The following is a 17,713-nucleotide window of genomic DNA, read 5'->3' as shown; positions in this document are numbered from 1 at the left end:
TCTATTGTGATTTATCTGTTCTGATCTCATGTAAGAAAATTGTAATATTGTACCTTATTTTACATTGTTTTTGTTTTGATTTATTAAAACTCACAATAAAATTAATTAAAAAACAATAACCTAAAATTAAATAACCCAAACGATGCTTTAGCAATTCTGTGTGAACCAGGCCATGGATTTTAATTTATGCATGTACCACATACAAAAAAGGACTTTCAACCAAGATTAATTCTCATGTTTCTAGTTTGGGAATAAAATGCTTAGAAATATTGTATCCAGATACCTATCCCAGTATATATACAGCCCAGCATTTTAGATTACCCACTTATATGATTTTTTTAAAGCAGTGTAGATGGACTTTAGGCTAGCAACTATTATTTTTCACTAAACCTCTGAAATCCACCAATCTACGCAACATGCAAAACGGTTGCTCAGGATAGGAGACAGCCTGGGATCAAGGTGTCTCTGGATGCATGTTCACCCTGGGATTCATTTTCAACATCAGACCTGGTACCAAAAAGGTAAAACCTTCAATACACAAATCTCAGCGTGCTTCCCTCTGCCCAACTTTCTTGATCTCAGCTTCTTAATTAATGAAATGGGAAAGGTGTTTCATCGTTGCTGTTGTTAAACCATTGCCAGTCAGAAAGCCTTGCCAATCTAATACAAATCATCTGGGTTCTATTAGTAGATCCTGACTCTTTGCCACACTCTAGTTTTAGAGAATTGCAAAAACATGTCTCCCTACACTATGCATATTTTAGTAATTAAGAAATGGTGCCTATTTATCCATAAAATTGTGCCAAAGGTAAATAAAAGCCAGTATTTCCATTTCTCAGATATCTTACAGTGCAAAACCATCTGGGAGGCACCAGACTGGGAAGACTAGTCTAAGATATCTGAGAAATGGAAATACTGGCTTTTTTACCTTTGGAAAATAGGTAAATACCTTTTATAATTATTATAATTATATAATAATAATTATAATTATTTTAAAAAATACCTTTTATTTACCTAATGAGACCTACAGTGTAAACCATCTGGGAGGCACCAGACTGGGAAGACTAGTCTAAGTCTCATTAGGTCCAGCCAGCAAAGTCATGAATACTGGGAGATTCAGTACAAAACATCTGGAAGGGCATCAAATTGGTGCCCTTAAGTTTCAGGCCTGAGGGTGTTTCATGCTGCCTCATTGGCCACAGGAAAGACTGGAGTTCCAGCTCTGACCTTGGAAATGTGTTCTGAGGTTGAAACTGGAACTCCAAGCTTGCAGCACTCTACCTCCACTGCTGCAGCTGATGTGGTTCTTTCCTCACCAGTTCCAGTTCCAATGTTGCAAGATCAACCTTGGTGCTGGAGCTAGCAAGGAGAGAAAGTAAGCAGTCTCAGTCTCTCCTCCTTGCGAGCAGGTGGAAACACTTAGATGGTCAAATCAGCTAAGTGTCTGGAAGCACAAGGAGAATGCAGAGGCATCTTCACTGCCTGTTCCTTCCAGGCTTCATTGGATGCCAAAAATCCTATTGCTTTGGAAGCAATCACACTGGATGGTACCATGAGACTCCCAGCATAATTCTTTGGATGCTTTCTTTCTTTGCTACTGTTAATAGATTTTGTATTGGAGAAAGTCCTTTGCTTTTATAAGAAAAAAATCAGCAATATCATTACGGGTTCAAATTCTAATCTACACTCAACTGATTCTTTGCTCTGCCACTTATTGTCATCAATTTTTATTGCAAGAATTCATCATGCTACACAGTATCAGAGAAAGAGAAAAAGAGGGAAGAGGTGCAGATTATGCATTGACGAAGCCCAACTTGCATATTACATGCTGTTCTTTTCCCTGATCTTTGTCTTGACTGAAATAAACAAACAAAACAAAGGACAATGTTGTTGAATCTCTGACCAACCTGTCAAAACTGCTCCCCTGTCCTTTATCCCCTAAAAGGGCCTGACCTTTCCCCACAACCAACAATTATTTTACACTTTTTCAATTTCTGTACAATGATTCCCCTCATTATAAAATATGTAAATGTCTTTCCTAAGACGTAAGTCATCAGGAGTAAGTGCTTTAAGCTACAATGTACTGATATTTTTGGCCTTGCCCCTTTGGTCCTACTCATCCCTGGAATGCAACCCCTGAGAGCATTCGCATGGATCCAGAGTAGAACAGTGGTGAGAGGCAATGTGTGTCTTGTTCCAGCTGGGTCAGATTCAGCACCAGGGAAATTCAGGGGCATATGCAATGTCCAAGACAGTAAACAGGCAAAAAGGTCAAGTCCATCAGTACCAGTCCAAGAGAGAAGTTGAAGGCAGGAAGCGTCAGCAAGCAGGGAATAGTCAAAGGCAAGAAGAGGAGTTTCAGGAGAAGATGCTGAGACATGACTAAGGTCCAAACATGCAATGCAAACACAGTCCAAGAAGCAGAGTCAAGCAGGATTCCAGAGGTCAGAAGCATGGAGAGTCAGTCTTAGACCAAGGTTGGAGAAACAAATGTTCAAGGCACAAGTGGTATTAAGACATAATGTAGAGAGTGGGTCATTCTCTTGCTCATTGCAGGCTATGCGGTATGAGTCATCATTGCTTTCTGAAGTGGATGAGGATGAGGATGAGGAGAAAGAGGGCAAGAGCAAGTGGGGGCTGAATGCTTTGAAGCTCATGCAAGGTTACTTAGTGAAGTTTCTCATACTGAGCATGAGTCAATCTGTTTTGGAAGAGCGAGAATGTTTTCAGGAGGGGAGGGGAGCAGAAACAGGACCTCTTCGCTGGCCCAGTAAGGAGGCATCAGGAGACAAGCTGCTCAGCTGGAGGTATTCTGTCACTCTCGCCATCTAGCTTTTCAAGAGCTTACTGAAAGGCTGAGGGACCACAGGGAAGTTTCCAGTTTAGAATCACCTCTTTACCTGAGCTGGGGCTTTTCCTTCCACCTTTGGTAAAAGGCTATTTAGAGTAAAACTGTTCTGTGAATGGTGGAGCTGCAATAAAATAACTGTATTTTAAAGGATTGTCTTGAATTTTTGGAACTGGAAGGAAGCATGGAAAGGACTAGCTCATGACACATTGTTTCAACTGCTAAAGTTTTAAATAGAAACTAGTGCAACCAGACACCTGCCCAAAGCTCAGCTGCAAACACTGTGCATTTTGGCAGGAATCTTACTCAAGAAGAAGCCCCTGAAGAATCCAAAACTATGAGTCTTGAGGAGCACACCTTATCTCCTCATGACAGCCTGTGCCTCCCTCTTCTGCAGCTAATGTACTGGATGGCTGAGTGGGCACTCATTTTCCTTCTCTAGCAGCACCAATAAGGAACACCACTCAGCAGCCCCTCCTGTGGGTTCCTCAAATTTTATTGCTGTAAGAGAAAGTGCATCTTCTCCACTTGAAAAAAAATCCATGCCATTTCATCAGACACTCACCCACCACCTCCTTGGAAAAGTAAGGATGCAATCCTATGCATGTTTAAACAAAAGAAAGTCCTGCAGCTGCCAGCATATAGCTGGGACATGGTGGACCTTGTAGGATTTTCTTTCCAGTCTAAGCATGCATAGTTTTGTGCCTTAAGATAGATGTTGATGTGTCTGCCACATTCTGTTTCATAATCTTGGGGTATTATCAGTGTTGGTACCTGAGGTCTCTCTAAAGTTAGGGATGTCCACAGAGAGCATATCCTCTGCTAGGACAGGTTCTTCATTTGGCAAGTCATCCCACCTGCTATCAGGGCATTGTCCTTGACTCTTTTTCTTCATGCCACTTGTCTATTCCAAATCAATCATCTCGCTCAGACTTACTCTCTAAATGTATTGGATCACATCTTCAGCATTCCTGATCATTGCTGGTTGGGACTGATGGGAGTTGAAGCCAAAACATCTGGACAATACTGTACTGGGTAAAGCGATTCTAGGTGCTTTCATGCTTGATCATCTTTAGCCTCACAGGTGAAGAAAGAAGGTTGAGGCTGTTTTGAGTAGTGAAATGACCAAAAGATCAAGGTCAAGTAGCCTCACCCTGGCACTCTTGAGTGTCTAAAGCCCACCTACGAGGATGCTCTTCAATTTAAAAAAAGTTTTGGGAAACAGCTAACCATATGTAACATGTGGCTTGGCCATTAGAGAGGTCTCACTAATGGAGCTTTTGCTATCAGGACGCAGTATACAGTCCATGAACCTTCTGTCAGAGAACACCTCTTATTTTAAATCATGAATGTCTCTAATGCATAGATTAACACCTGGTGTGCTACAGAACACTGAGACATCCACTGTCCTAAACAATGCAGCCTTTGAGAGCCTGCTAGTCAATAAAATAAAATACCCCATTCTCTTTAATTAACATATGAAATAAACACAATCTGTGACACCTAGTGTGCAGCAGCAATTACAGGCAAAGCTTAGTTAAACCTCCTAATATCTCATTTAAATATGCAATTAAGGCATAATTGCCTACAATCAATAAAAATTGAAATATTTTACTGGAGCCTCAATTATGATGATTTTTCTTAGTGAGGCTTTTTGCCACTTTAAACTAAGACTCTATCCCTCTTGTTAAATCAACACTGTGCCACTCAACATTCCCTTGATTTATGCTGCTACAACAGCAACTGCCTTAAGCATTTGTACAGTAGCAACAGTGTGTATTATCAGAAGAGTCAAAAGCCAACGGTCTCTTTTACTGCTGTTGCTCCCAGCCTAACAACCCTGGGAACTGTAGTTCTGTGATCTCTGACAAATAATTGTCAGCACCCTGACAAACTGTGGCTACCAAGCTGTTTTGAGGGAAAGCCGGGGCAGTTAAAAACAATTTCAAGAGTTTCCATTTGTAGTATAGATTTACCAAAGCTTCTGAAAAGATCTGTTGGTTGTAGCTACCTCCACTTCCAAAATTCATAAGCAAGCTGAATCTGCCAATGCATGCTATGGTTACAGAACAACTCCTTCACTACATAAAGAAAATCAGTTTGACAAACAGTGAAATATTTGATCCTTAAAGTGCTTAGCCGCCTCCCTCTTTCAAACAAAACAAAAACCCTCTAGCCAGGAGAAGTACTTCTGTGGATTTCCACCAATATTACCCAATATAATTTGTCCTGAAGCAGGTAGTTAGCAATGCTTAAACACAGACACATCTAAGAAATACCCGAACATTCTGAAACAGAATGTGACACACACATCTGTCTTAAGGCACTAAACTATGCATGTTTAGACAGGAAAGAAAATCCTACAAGTTCCACCATGTCCCAGCCACATGCTGGGAGTTGCACAACTTGCTTCTGTCTAAACATTATTATTACATTTTTATACTGCCCATAGCCAAAGCTCTCTAGGCAGTTGACAGCAATAATCATAGAATCATACACTCAAGTCACCCATCCCACTTCTGCCCAGGCCTGACCCTGCTTAGCTTCCAAGATTAGGCAGGATCAGGCACTTCAGGCTACATGGAAGCTGAAACATGTGTAGGACTGCATCCTTTATGTTCCAAGGAGGTGATAGGTGAGTGTCTGATGAAATGTCATGGGCTTTTTTCAAGTGGAGAAGCCATTCTGTAAGGTATGAAGCCCCAGGTGGAAAGTTCATGCACATGTATATTCTGTCCTGCATAATATTAGGTAAAAGTGCAGAGATCAAGTGATTGGCAGGAATCCGAACCCCCATCCAGAATCAGATCCACAGACATATGGCTAAGATGTACAAGCTGTTTGGTCATGTAAATACACTTGCCACTACACACAGTCATTACAATGTGTAGATTTCTAACGTTCTGGCTGGGGAACACTGAGGGTTGTAGTCTAATGCTTCCAGAGAGCACCAAGTTAGGGAAGATTGGAATAGCTCAATGCATTCAATTATAAAGTAACTGGATAAATTAGGAAAGTTGGGTTGCAATAGTAGATACTGAGAGGAAAACTACATGGGCATATATTCTCACTTCAAAAGTTCACCTGATGCCTTCCTTCCTTACAGGCATTGTACAAGCTAGTATGCAATTTTTGGAAGATCTGAAGACTGTCCATTTTTATCACACTTTTTTACTCTAAAGATGAGCAATACATGATAAATGTTTTAATATTAAAACTAAGAAATAACAGAAAAAATAAAAACTGATAAAGCCAACTCCATATTTATTCGTTAACTTTCAAATACACCATGCAACCATTCTAAGGTGAAAACTGAAAAACAAATCATACTGCTAAGCATAAGTACAAACAGACACTCTGTTAATAATAGTAGACATATTACATTGCATTCATAGCTGCCTTTTTTCCACTTCAAGGAACCCAAGGGAGCTTCTCCTCTTTGCTCTGTCCTCACAACAACATCCCTGTGAAAGTCTGTGACTGTCCAAAGTCACCCAGTGAGCTTCATGGTCAGATGTGGACTAGAACCTGGGTGTCCTGGACACCCCATTCAACACTAACCACCACACCACACTGGCTTTCATAGTTATCCTATCTCCATGTAGAAAGTCATCACAAAGGGTTTACTGTAAAGGGTGGTTTGTGGTCATATACACAACATGGACTTGCCTCCCTCAGTCTGGCGCTAGCTAGATGTGTTGGGCTACAGTGCCATAACTGTCAGCCAGTATGGGTGTTGGCAATTATGAGAGTTGTAGCTGTTGGGAAAATTTGGATAAATCCTGTCTGAAAAGCATTACTTCTGTGTGCTTTTGCATTGTGGGATCAAATCCGGTACTCCCTTCTCAAAACCAAGCTAAGTCACTGTTTAAAATGGCATTGGAATTCAGTTTACCAGGAAGTATCTTCCTAGACCAGAGGGCTTCATGTGCCCTGGTTATTCAGAATGTCTAGAGTCTAGATAGGGGTCTGAACTTATCATGAATTCAGTAGCTTGAATTTATATGTCTAATCAGACCTGGAGATGGGTTCAAGTTACTCAACTAAAGTGTCAATACACTGCAATTAGAAATATTGTAATATTATTGTCACTGTATGATTGACTAACTTTCCTTTATCTGTTCTGTATGTGATGACCTCAGAACCTTATTGTAATATCTGCATTCTGACACCAATTGCCCTGTATCTGTGACTTGACTGGGAGGGTATAAATACCCTGTAATGGTGTTGAAGCTTTGCAGCAGAGTTTACCTCTGGCTTCCTGGTAATGCATTATTGTGAGTATGAACCTGCGGGGAACCTGGGTAGTGCAATAAAGCCAAGATGGTCTGGACGCTTGATCTTTCCCATGAACCCGAGTTTTATTTCCTCTTCTCAAATTGAGATTCCGGGATTCTGACATAGCCCAATGCATCTAGATGCCTTCAGGATGTGAAAGAGAAGAACCTATACAAATTATTTGGTTGTTTCTGAAGATGTTCTGTTTTCAAATATTTTCCTCCTTTGTTTAGATTTTTCAGATTATATTGAGTATAATTTTAGAAGGAAAAGAAAGACTTTTTCTTATATTCCACTGGATGTTTCATATGTTTTAACCTCCTGCTGTGGTGATGTATTTTTAAACTGATTCAGTTGTTTTAATTCCTTCTAAGTTGATATTAAGGTTTTCCCATCATTTCTTATTTCCCATCATTTCTCTATTTCTATGTTTTTAATTTGGAATCTGACTTGGTAGGGCTGAAAGATGGGATATAAATTTTCCAAAATACATAATGGCTAGGAAATCAGTAATAAAGTATGGGAAATCTTCTGATGTACTATGTGCTGGAAATAACAATCCACTATAGTTTGGTTTTTTATAGATCCAAACTCAAAACAAAACTTAACTCTGAATGACAGTTAAAATGTGCAATCCTATGAAAGTTTAGAGAGGGAAAAGCCCTACAACTTGATACATGAATAATATATGCAATCCAGAGTTTCCCAATCCATTGCTCTGAAGTTGTTTTGAATGACAACTCCTCATCAGCTGGATCAGACTGATAGATGGGAATGCCTAAAAAATATGAAAGGCACTGGTTTGGAGAAGGCTACATTAACACACACGAATGGTCCAAACATCTTTGATGATGTTTATCAGTGTGGTAGGGAAGATACAGTTTCTCAACTGACACCCTGGCTCTTAGTGTAGACATGGCGTATCACCTCGGTAGATCTTTGTATGTAGTTTACTGCTGCATATAACATTCTGTAATTTGGAACGTGTGAGTTCACCTGTCTGTTGTAGTGCTCTTGTGGTCATTTCATATTTAACAGAGTAGGAAATACTTTTGTACCCCATATAGTCTTTGTTTATTTTTTTTTATAAAATCACTTTTCAAAACTGTCATCTGCTGTAATAGTCACAAGAAAATCAACTCTAATTAGTCACACAAGTATATTTTTTTGGAATTTGCCATGCTGACTAGTAGAATCTTTCTATTCTTTGAACCCATCCAAAAATTGCATCTCATATTCTTCATTACTTTCTTATGTGGTGCCAAGGACAATGGGATGAACACAAAAATGGGGGAAATGCTTCTTCTCTGTGTTTCCCCAGTCAAGAAATTATGAACTTAAGTTTAGAATCTAGGCCATAAAGTTCATCTATGATTGTTACAGATGCTTCGATGTTGTAAGTGGTCACTGTATCACCTATAACTCCAGTGCTGATGAGAAGTTTTTTTCTTTTTCTTTAAAGCTTTTCTGGACTGGAGTTTTTCCTTCAGGCTTGGATATCTGCTTGAAGGAGCTTGCTTTGCTTTGCTTTTCCACTCCTACTGGGCCTGTCAATTAATTTATAATTTTGTGCACATAGCCCATCCCTAACAGCAGCAAAATATCCCTTTTAGAACAGATACCCACTGGAAACCCGTCATTTCAAATTCATTCTCTGCTTTAATTTAAAAGATAACTCATTCCTGTTTGCTGTGTTTTAATGCACTGTGCTTTTCTCCCCCACTTTTCTACAAGCAATATACGTGTGTAATTAATAAACAATTTAGTATGTTGAGAAACCTAGGAACTTGGCAAATGTTCTGGGGATATGAAATCTCAGGAAAAGCAGCACATTATAAGAAATAGTAAGTAATTACTTATGTAAGCTTTTCTTTTTAAATTCTAAGAACATTAGCTACTAATTACCTACTAATTACCAGTACTTCAGCAGGTGTATGCACTTAACTGTAGGCTAAAACCCCTGTGAAAAACAAACCCCTCACATTCCCTCTCAAGATTAAAGCAGAATCCCCCTGGACCTCATAACATGGCAGAGGTGCAGCCGAGCTGTTTACATGGCAGTGTTTTAACTGCTTGATTGCTTAAGGTGAAAACAGGCTCCAGTTCCTATGCCTCTCTTTTCTTCTGTTAATGTCAAGGCAATTTACCGAAATGAATAAGTGGACTGATAACCAAATGAAATCCAGAGGGCTGAGTAGGGAAGAGGCAGAGCTGAACTATGATTAAGATGTCTCTATTGAGAGTGCATTTATCTCACTTCTGGAGAAAGCTGGCAAATTATTTCTGGTTGCGAATACAGCAGGAACAAAAGAGTGAGTCCAAACTTTTAGTCTCCAGTCTGGCAAAATTACATGTGACATACATAAATCCATTTAAAACCAATGAAAAAAGCCATGCATAACTATGGATGAGTCCATTTCTGGTGTAGTACAAGTTGATGCCATCCTGGTTTTAATAAGTAGGTCTTGAAAACCGGCACAACTAGCATTTAGAGAGGAATACTATGACCACTAGCCCCTGTCTAGAAAATTCAGAGCTCTAGCTTCAAGCTCAGAGAATTGCTCTGAGAATGCTTGGAATGAGAAATGCTTGGAATGTCCTCTCTCTGTCCTTGCAGTAGGCACACTTCTTTCCATGCTAGTTGCAATTCTGAAGTCCTCCATGCAACTGTAAAGTGGGTTCTGAGGCAGGGGAAGGCTGGGGAATGGGAAAAGAGGAGAGAAGCAAAGCCCCACTGGGGGACAGTGACCTAAGCTTCAGCCACTGTCTAAGGAAGGAGACCATCTCCCCCCACCCCACCCCGCCTCCCACATGGCAGATTTGCAAACTTGGAGGCAGGAGTGAAAAGCATCACTGGCCATTTCCACTGCTGCCAACCTCACACCCTGCATTTTGTCTGGGCAACCATTTTTGTCCAACTAGTAGAGAGGTGAAGCAGGCTAGGACACCAGCAGAAATCATCAGAAGCTCTCTGCCTCAGGGTCCTCCTCTCCCCACCCTTTTTGCCCTCTCCTAGGCCCAGCTGCAGCTGGTCTGGTTCTTTCCATGCTAGTTGTGGGGGAAGGGGCAAGCAGGCAGAGGTTCTGCCTGTGGAATTCCAAGTCCAAAATTATAGGATCTTGGACAAGGATTCTGAACAATCCCATGGTCCCCCAAAGAGTTTCAGGGGGCCTGAAGATTGTGCCTTGATATCCTGGAGGACAAGGGAAGTTCAGAGGCTTCCACACTCCTCCCACCTGCTGTTGGATACCTGTAATTTTCCAAGTTTGGAAATTTATGAAGAGCCATGTCAGATAGCACCCATTTTATCTCAAAGGAATAATTTTAAGTGCATTCCATTGTATTTCTTGAATTGAAAATTGTCTTGGGGATTTGGAAAGCAGGAAATCCAGTGGATGATTAAGTTTCATTTTGCACAGTAGTCTGGGGTGAGTGAATCAAGTCTCAAAGACCAATTTCCTCAAACATTCCTCATCATGACTAACTTATCTAATTTCTTTCAGTGAGACTCAGTTATTACTAACTTTATCTGGATTGGGACCTAAGTTTTATCATTTCATATGATGAATGAAGGAGAAGTTTGGATGTTCACCTAGATGAGCTGCAGACTCCCCTTTCAATTAATGTTTTGTCAAATTCAGACTCAATGAAACTCTGGCTGGCATTTTTTATAAAGGAGAAGGGTACCAATTGGCAACATGATTCCACTTCTGTCCTTATTTGGAAGGAGATCTGATTGATTTCAGTGGTCAGGACCCCAGGCTTTCCCTGAACATTGAGTACAGCTCTACATTGGGGACCAGCCCTCATGATTAAGAACAAAAGACAGGAAGTTAGAAAAATACTACCTAAAATGGCAGATTTTGACTGTGGACTGAACAAATGATGCAGACATGGAATATACCGAAGAAATAGAGTGGTAAAAGAAGTATATGTTTATAGCCTCCCCCTTCCCGTTATTTGAACCTCTAGCCAAAATGAGATTTCAATTTAATGTAAAAATTGTACCATACATTTTATACATTAGTTTGTCAACATTAAAAGTGAGTTTGGGCTCATGATGACTTGCCAAGATAACGTCCAGGTTCATACCTCATGAAAAGTTATGATGATTTCTTATCTGTTAATCATTCATTAGATTTATATCTTTTTTCATACAATGAACTCAAAGCAACTTACATCATTCTCCTCCTGCTGCTCTTAATCTTATACCCACAACTACCCTGTGAGGAAGGTTGGGCTGAGAGACTGTGGCTGGCCCAAAGTCACCCAGTTGGCTCCATGGCTGAGCGGGGACTAGAACCCAGATCGCATGAGTCCCAGTCCCATGCTCTTAACCACTACAACACATTGACTGAGCCATTGGCCAAATTTACTTTCAGAAATGGGAAAAAGCAAGTAAATCCATCAAGGCAGGGGAGAAGCAAAGCAAAAATGTTTATTACGATTTAATAATCCTTTGGGGGCCGGAGAGGCTGTGAAGCTTTGCAGAGATGCAGATACACAAGGGTGGACAGAAGGGAGAATCCGTTGATTGGGATGAGGCTACTGAGATCCATAGGAAGCAGTAGAGTAAGGAAAAAGATTCCACTTGTAGGGTCTACCAGAATGTGTGGTGAGAGCAGGAAAGCAGAGTGGGGAGTGTGGAAACTGCATTGTCATGGGAGCTATGCAATCATATGAAATCATATGATCCGACCAGTAAGTTTAAGAGGAGAGGATGTGGAAATTCCAACCTGCCATCAATTCCTTTTGCTGTTGGAATTGCCATTATGAATACAGCCTTACTTTGAAGATGAGTTTATGGTTGTGAATGACCAGGACAATCTATGTGAACAAGAGATGCAATGTCCAAACCAGTCATGAGTACAGGCCCTTAGTAATGAGCTCATGGAGAATAGGAGTCTTGCAAGAATCTCCCTATTTTGGGGAGCTTATTATTTTAATATAAAGTAAATTATAAAGTTTTTTATTTATTTCCAGAAGAGTGTTCTTGCATACCTGGGGCTTTTAACCTAATTAGCCAAAACCATGAAGAAGGTGAACTTTAATGAAAGTCCATTGTGGGAAACATGTGCAATTTTTTAAATCAGCAACAGGATGTAATCACATCATCTTGGAATGAAGATTCTGACAATTTTTTGAAAAGGTTACTTATGGAAAGTACTCATTGTCTTTTTATGGGATATGATTCTTGATTCTCTGCACACAGAGAGGTGGGATCCTGACTAGTCCAGGATCCTCCTTCACATTTAGGATACCTCATGTATGTTGCTTGTGTGTATAGCCACTTTTCACGCACAGTAAACATGCAGACTTTGAGAGCCTTAGTCAGCAAGTACATCAACAGTATTGATGTGACCTCACTTTGCCATCAACATGTGAGAACTGCTCTGGTGAACACCCCTCAATTCACTGTGCTTTAATTCTACAGCTTGTGATCTGTAACTTCCATGGCATTTTCCAAGCTGCTGTTGACTTCCAATTGACTTGTTCAGTGGGGTTAGGTCTAAACATTTAATGTGGAAGCTTTTCTAAGTGAGAAACAATAGCATGTACAAGGATTTTGCCATTTTAACTTTTCAGATAAAAGTTCTTCTGATTTAATTCTTTATTTCAGAATAAAGTTGAAACATCCAGGGATTGAAAAAAGTCACTATTGATATAGATGTTAGCACAATTATAAAAAAAGTTCTGCCTTTCTCAGTGCATAATCTTTTATTTGTCTTTAACTGTCCCTTTCTGTTGTATTTCAAGAGACCAATTACTCTATTAAAAGTGACTGAATTCACTTAAAAAATGTAACTGTACTCCAAGTATCGGTATTAATGGAAAATATTCCTGTATGATATGTCTTCACAACCTTGAGTTCTTTCTCTGATCATAAATGCAGGGTTCTGAGATAGGTTCCCTGAAAATGTGAGAGATCAATTTAAAGAGAAAATCTGCTCTGTACAAAACATATTGAGTATCAATCATCTTTTGTTACATCTTTCTAAATTGTCAGAGCTCTGCTTTTCCACAGGCTGAAAAAGAAGCTGTAGGCGGTAATGCTAAAAAGGGTAGACCTGAAGGAAATACAATCTTTGCTTCCTCTTAGAAACAGAGATGCTTTCTGACTAACTGTAAAAAAACTACATCTCATTGAAAAGGTACTCTGTGGTCTGAGCTAGTGAGTGGAATCTCTGCTGTGCATTTATGCATTTAAAATTCCACAAAGTTTTCCTTTCTAGCCACATCAGAGTGCACCTCTAAGTGGTGGAGAAGTCAGAACAGATGAAACCGATGGCCAGCGCCGAAGCAATTTCAAGACTTTGCAGCCTGCTCTCTTTTTGTCGAAGCTTTTAAAGCCTCCTCATCTAAAATTGGGGAATTCCTGTAATTTCACTTTTACCTGCCCAATGGAATTCAGGCACAAATAGTGAGAATGTCCACAAAGAGCACAAAGGAAGACATGCCTGGGACACAAAGCATCAGTGGAAAAAATGGAGTGCATGCAGCATGTATATGGCCCGCCTGGAGCCATCATTATTTGTTTTTCAGTGCCAGGCTAAGACCTTTTTATTTAAAACTTATTTTAATTGCTAAATTATTGTATTTATTAGGACTTTAAAATTAGCCGAGAATGCACCGGGAGTTTTAATTTTTTTTTCTTTTAAATTGTTATATTGTTATTGTTTATGTATTTTTTTATATTTTTTGTGAGCCGTCCGAAGGCTTTGTTGCGATGGGGGCGGCATAGAAATGTTTTAAATAAATACATATGCTGCTGAGGCCCTCTGAGGAAGCAGCAGGCAGGCAGGAACCTTCCCACATGCCCGAACCATTTCAGCTGAGAACCCCTGCCCCAAACAGCTGCCAATACCTGTCCATCCAATGTGCTATTTGGATTTGGTAAATGTCTCAGCAAAGAGAGCTGTCTTAACCTGGTGCAGAAAGGATAACACAGTTGGTTCAAAGAAAAGGCATCATGCCATCATTTGGTGGCCACCACGGAAAAGGCCCTCCTCCTTGTTGCCACCAGCTGAGCTTCCTTTTGAGGTGGCATTTGAAAGAAGGATTAGTATAGTGTCTGGTTGGGCATAGTTGAGCATAGCATCTGGGTACATTGCAGTTGGAATAGGCAATCCATAAGGTATTGTGGTCCTGAGCTGTGAAAGGATTATAGGTTAAAACCAACACCCTGAATTGGGATCAGAAGCATATACACAGCCAGTGCAAGTGAGCCAGAATGGCACTTGTATGCTCAGACCATTTTATTCCAGTTATTATTCCGGCTGCTGCATTTTGCACAAGCTGCAGCTTCTGAACTGTCTTCAGGGACAGTCCCATTCAGGCTGCACTGTAGTAATCTAATTTAGAGATTGCCAGAGCATGGATTGCTGCAGCTAGGCTATCCCTGTCTAGATCAAGGCCTAGGTGTGCCACCAGCCTCCTGAGCCTCAAAGATGGGCCAAGGAGCACCCCCCCCCCCACAAGCTATAAACCCACTTCTTCCGGGGTAGTGCAACACCATCCAGAACAGGTTGAACACTCTCCATCCAAACAGAGGAACCATGCGGTCTCTCAGACTTGTCTGGATTATGTAAGCGCCTGTCTGTTAGCCCTCATCTTGTCCATTATTGCAGTCAGGCCAGTTCAGCCGATCTACAACCTCACCTGCTGAATGTGAAAAGGAGAAATGGAGCTGTGTATCATTGGTTTACTGATGGAAATGCACTCCAAAACTCTGGATAACCACAGTCAACACTTTCACGTAGCTGTTGAATAGCATGGGGACAAGACTGACCCTAAGGAATCCCATACTGGAAATTCCATGGGGCCAAACAATATTCCTCAGAAACCACCTTTCGGAATTGATTGTCCAAGTAGGAACTGAACAACTGCAATGCATTGCCCCACACTTCCAACTCAGAGAGTCACTCCAGAAGGATACCATGGTCAATGGTACTGAAAGCTGCTGAGAGATTCAGAAGTATCTAAAGGTCACATTCTCCCTGACTCTCTCCCAGTGAAGGTCATCAAACAAGACAACCAAAGCTATTTCTATGCCCAAACCCAGCCTGAACCCCAGCTAAAATGGATCCATGCCTGAAGCTGATTGGACACCAAGGACTCAAGGACCTTGTCCAGAAACTGAATATTTGCCACTAGTGTAACAGTATTTGGATCATTTGAGTCCAGAGAGGCTTTCTTCAGCCATGGACTCACTACCACCTGTTTAAGGCAGTGAAGAACCACTACTCCCAGAGAGAGGCATTGGTCACATTTTTGGCCCATCCAGCTGTTCCTTTGCTGCAAGCTTTTATTAACCAAGAGGAGAACGGGACCAGTACAGACATGGTTGCATGAACCTGTCACCTCGTCAGCATCTTAAGGCCGAACCAACTGAAACTTCTCCCAAAAAACTGGACCAGGCTATGTTCTGGGTAACTCACTTGATTCCACTCCTGTAACATTGGAGTACAAGTCCCAGAAAATGAAAGGGACTTATTTTAGAAATGCCTAGCAAACATATTAAGCAGATCTCCTAAGAAGTTCTTGTGGCCAGCATGTAAGAGGCCCCAAATGAACCTGAATAGCTGGAATGAGAGAGAGAGAGAGAGAGAGAGAGAGAGAGAGAGAGAGAGAGAGAGAGGGAGAGAGAGAGAGATATCTTATAGGTCATGGCGACTGCCCCATCCTTGGCCTTCAGGTCTTCCTTGATGCTGAATGAAGTACCCCAGTGGACATAACTGGGAGAGACTAACTCTTTTCTGTTCACTCACCCAGGTCCTCAGTGATGCATACCAGATCAACTATAAAGCAGTGGATGAAGGAGGTCATGTTCTGGACCTGAATACAGGATTCAAAAGCAGCATCCAGAGAGTAAAGGCTACAATGAAAGGGCAACCACCAGTATCACAAATGCAAGGGGGACCAGAACATGACACAACTGTTAACTTTCTGGGCTACATTCCCCTTACCTGGCATGCCTCACAACACCATACCTTCCTCTACCTTTCACTATGCTAATTAAAGCCCCCACAGAGTCTCCCACTTGGTCCCATGTACCCCTGAGAAACATATTCATGTCCTGCACCACCCAAAAGCTTTGGGCAAAAGGTAGGGTGTAAGCAAGCTAGCTTTATAGACCATCTCCTTTTAGACGTTTCCTTGTCCTCTTTGTTCCACTGACATATCTTCTTGGCTTATTTACTCATTTTCCTACTGCCAGTTATGTGGCATATGTCATACTGTAACAAATCCTTCTAGGAGCATCCCTGTCCTTAGTTGTCAGGTTATGTCTTTCAGGTAACGTATAAACTGGCCCTCAAGACCAAATACAATGAGGATAAAGTAGTATGAACATCAAGGATGTTCAACCCAGTGCCCTTCAGACGCTTTGGACTCCAACTCCAATCCTTGGAAGGCCCACAGTTCAGTGGCACAACTCCTGTTAGCATATAGCAGGTCCCAAGTGCAATTTGCAGCAATTCCAGATGGCACTTGGAAGATTTCTGACTGGAACACTGGAGAGCCACAGTCGCTCAGTGCTGACAATACTGTGTTCCTGACAACCAGCCATGCTGGCTGGGTGAGTTGTAACAAAAAACATCAGGATGGCCCCTGGATATGCACTACCTTTGACTCTAGCCATAGAAATAACCTGTATGTAGATACCTTGCTGTCAAATCTTCAGATATTTTCCATGTTGGACAACAGTCTACTGCAGATGCATTAACTATAGGTTGGATCATGGATGGGCAAACTCCAACAATAGCTTTTGCAGCACAACCTATCCACAAAGAAATAATACACTTTGATCTTTAAGCTCTGATAAACTTGGGGACACCTGGTTTCATAATCATGACATGCACGTATGCTGGCACATCCAGGTCATTATGCAGAATACAATGAGGAATGTGAATCAAAGTGCTGAAATCCCTGTGTCTCATAGGGTCCATAAGTAATGACTCAGCAGCAGAGCACAGATTTGGCCCAGGTTCAGTCCCTGGCTTCTCCAGGTAAGGCAGAAAAAGTCTAGAACATCTAGAGAGACACTGGCCATCAGTGTTGTCAATAACTCTGTTATATGAACCTACACTATAGAAGAAAGTTTCCAATGCGGCTGTGTTTTTTTCTTGTGAGAGAAATTATGGGGCAATTTTAACCACTTTTTGATTAAAATATTGTAAGGTGGCATGTGTTAGATAACATTGCTTTGGCCATTTGGCTTCCTGGGTGCTGGCTCTCATGTACAATGCACCACCTTAATGGTATCAGGTTAGATTGAATAGCCCATGGAACTCCTTCTAATTTCATGATTATCTTTCTGCATGGGAAAATGTTAAAATTGAATGTGCTAGAAAAATACATTTAATTATTATTTTTGTATGTAATCGCTTCACAATTTCCTTAAAGTCTTACTGATCATCACTGTGTATCCTGATGTTGCTTAATATATGTAACAGCAAAGAGGTCTCCTCAGAACTTTGTTCCTTTGTTCAGCAACATTCACATCCTAACTTTCTGTTTCCAAGGGCTGCTTCATTTCAGGTTCTACTTTTCCTTTTCATTTTTCCACTTAGCTTTTAAAACAAAACA

This window comes from Varanus komodoensis, unplaced genomic scaffold (assembly GCF_004798865.1).
Source record: "Varanus komodoensis strain SLA01 unplaced genomic scaffold, ASM479886v1 scaffold14_1, whole genome shotgun sequence".
NCBI lineage: Eukaryota > Metazoa > Chordata > Lepidosauria > Squamata > Varanidae > Varanus > Varanus komodoensis.
The sequence above is the reverse complement of the archived record's forward strand: the minus strand, read 5'-3'. Positions refer to the sequence as shown.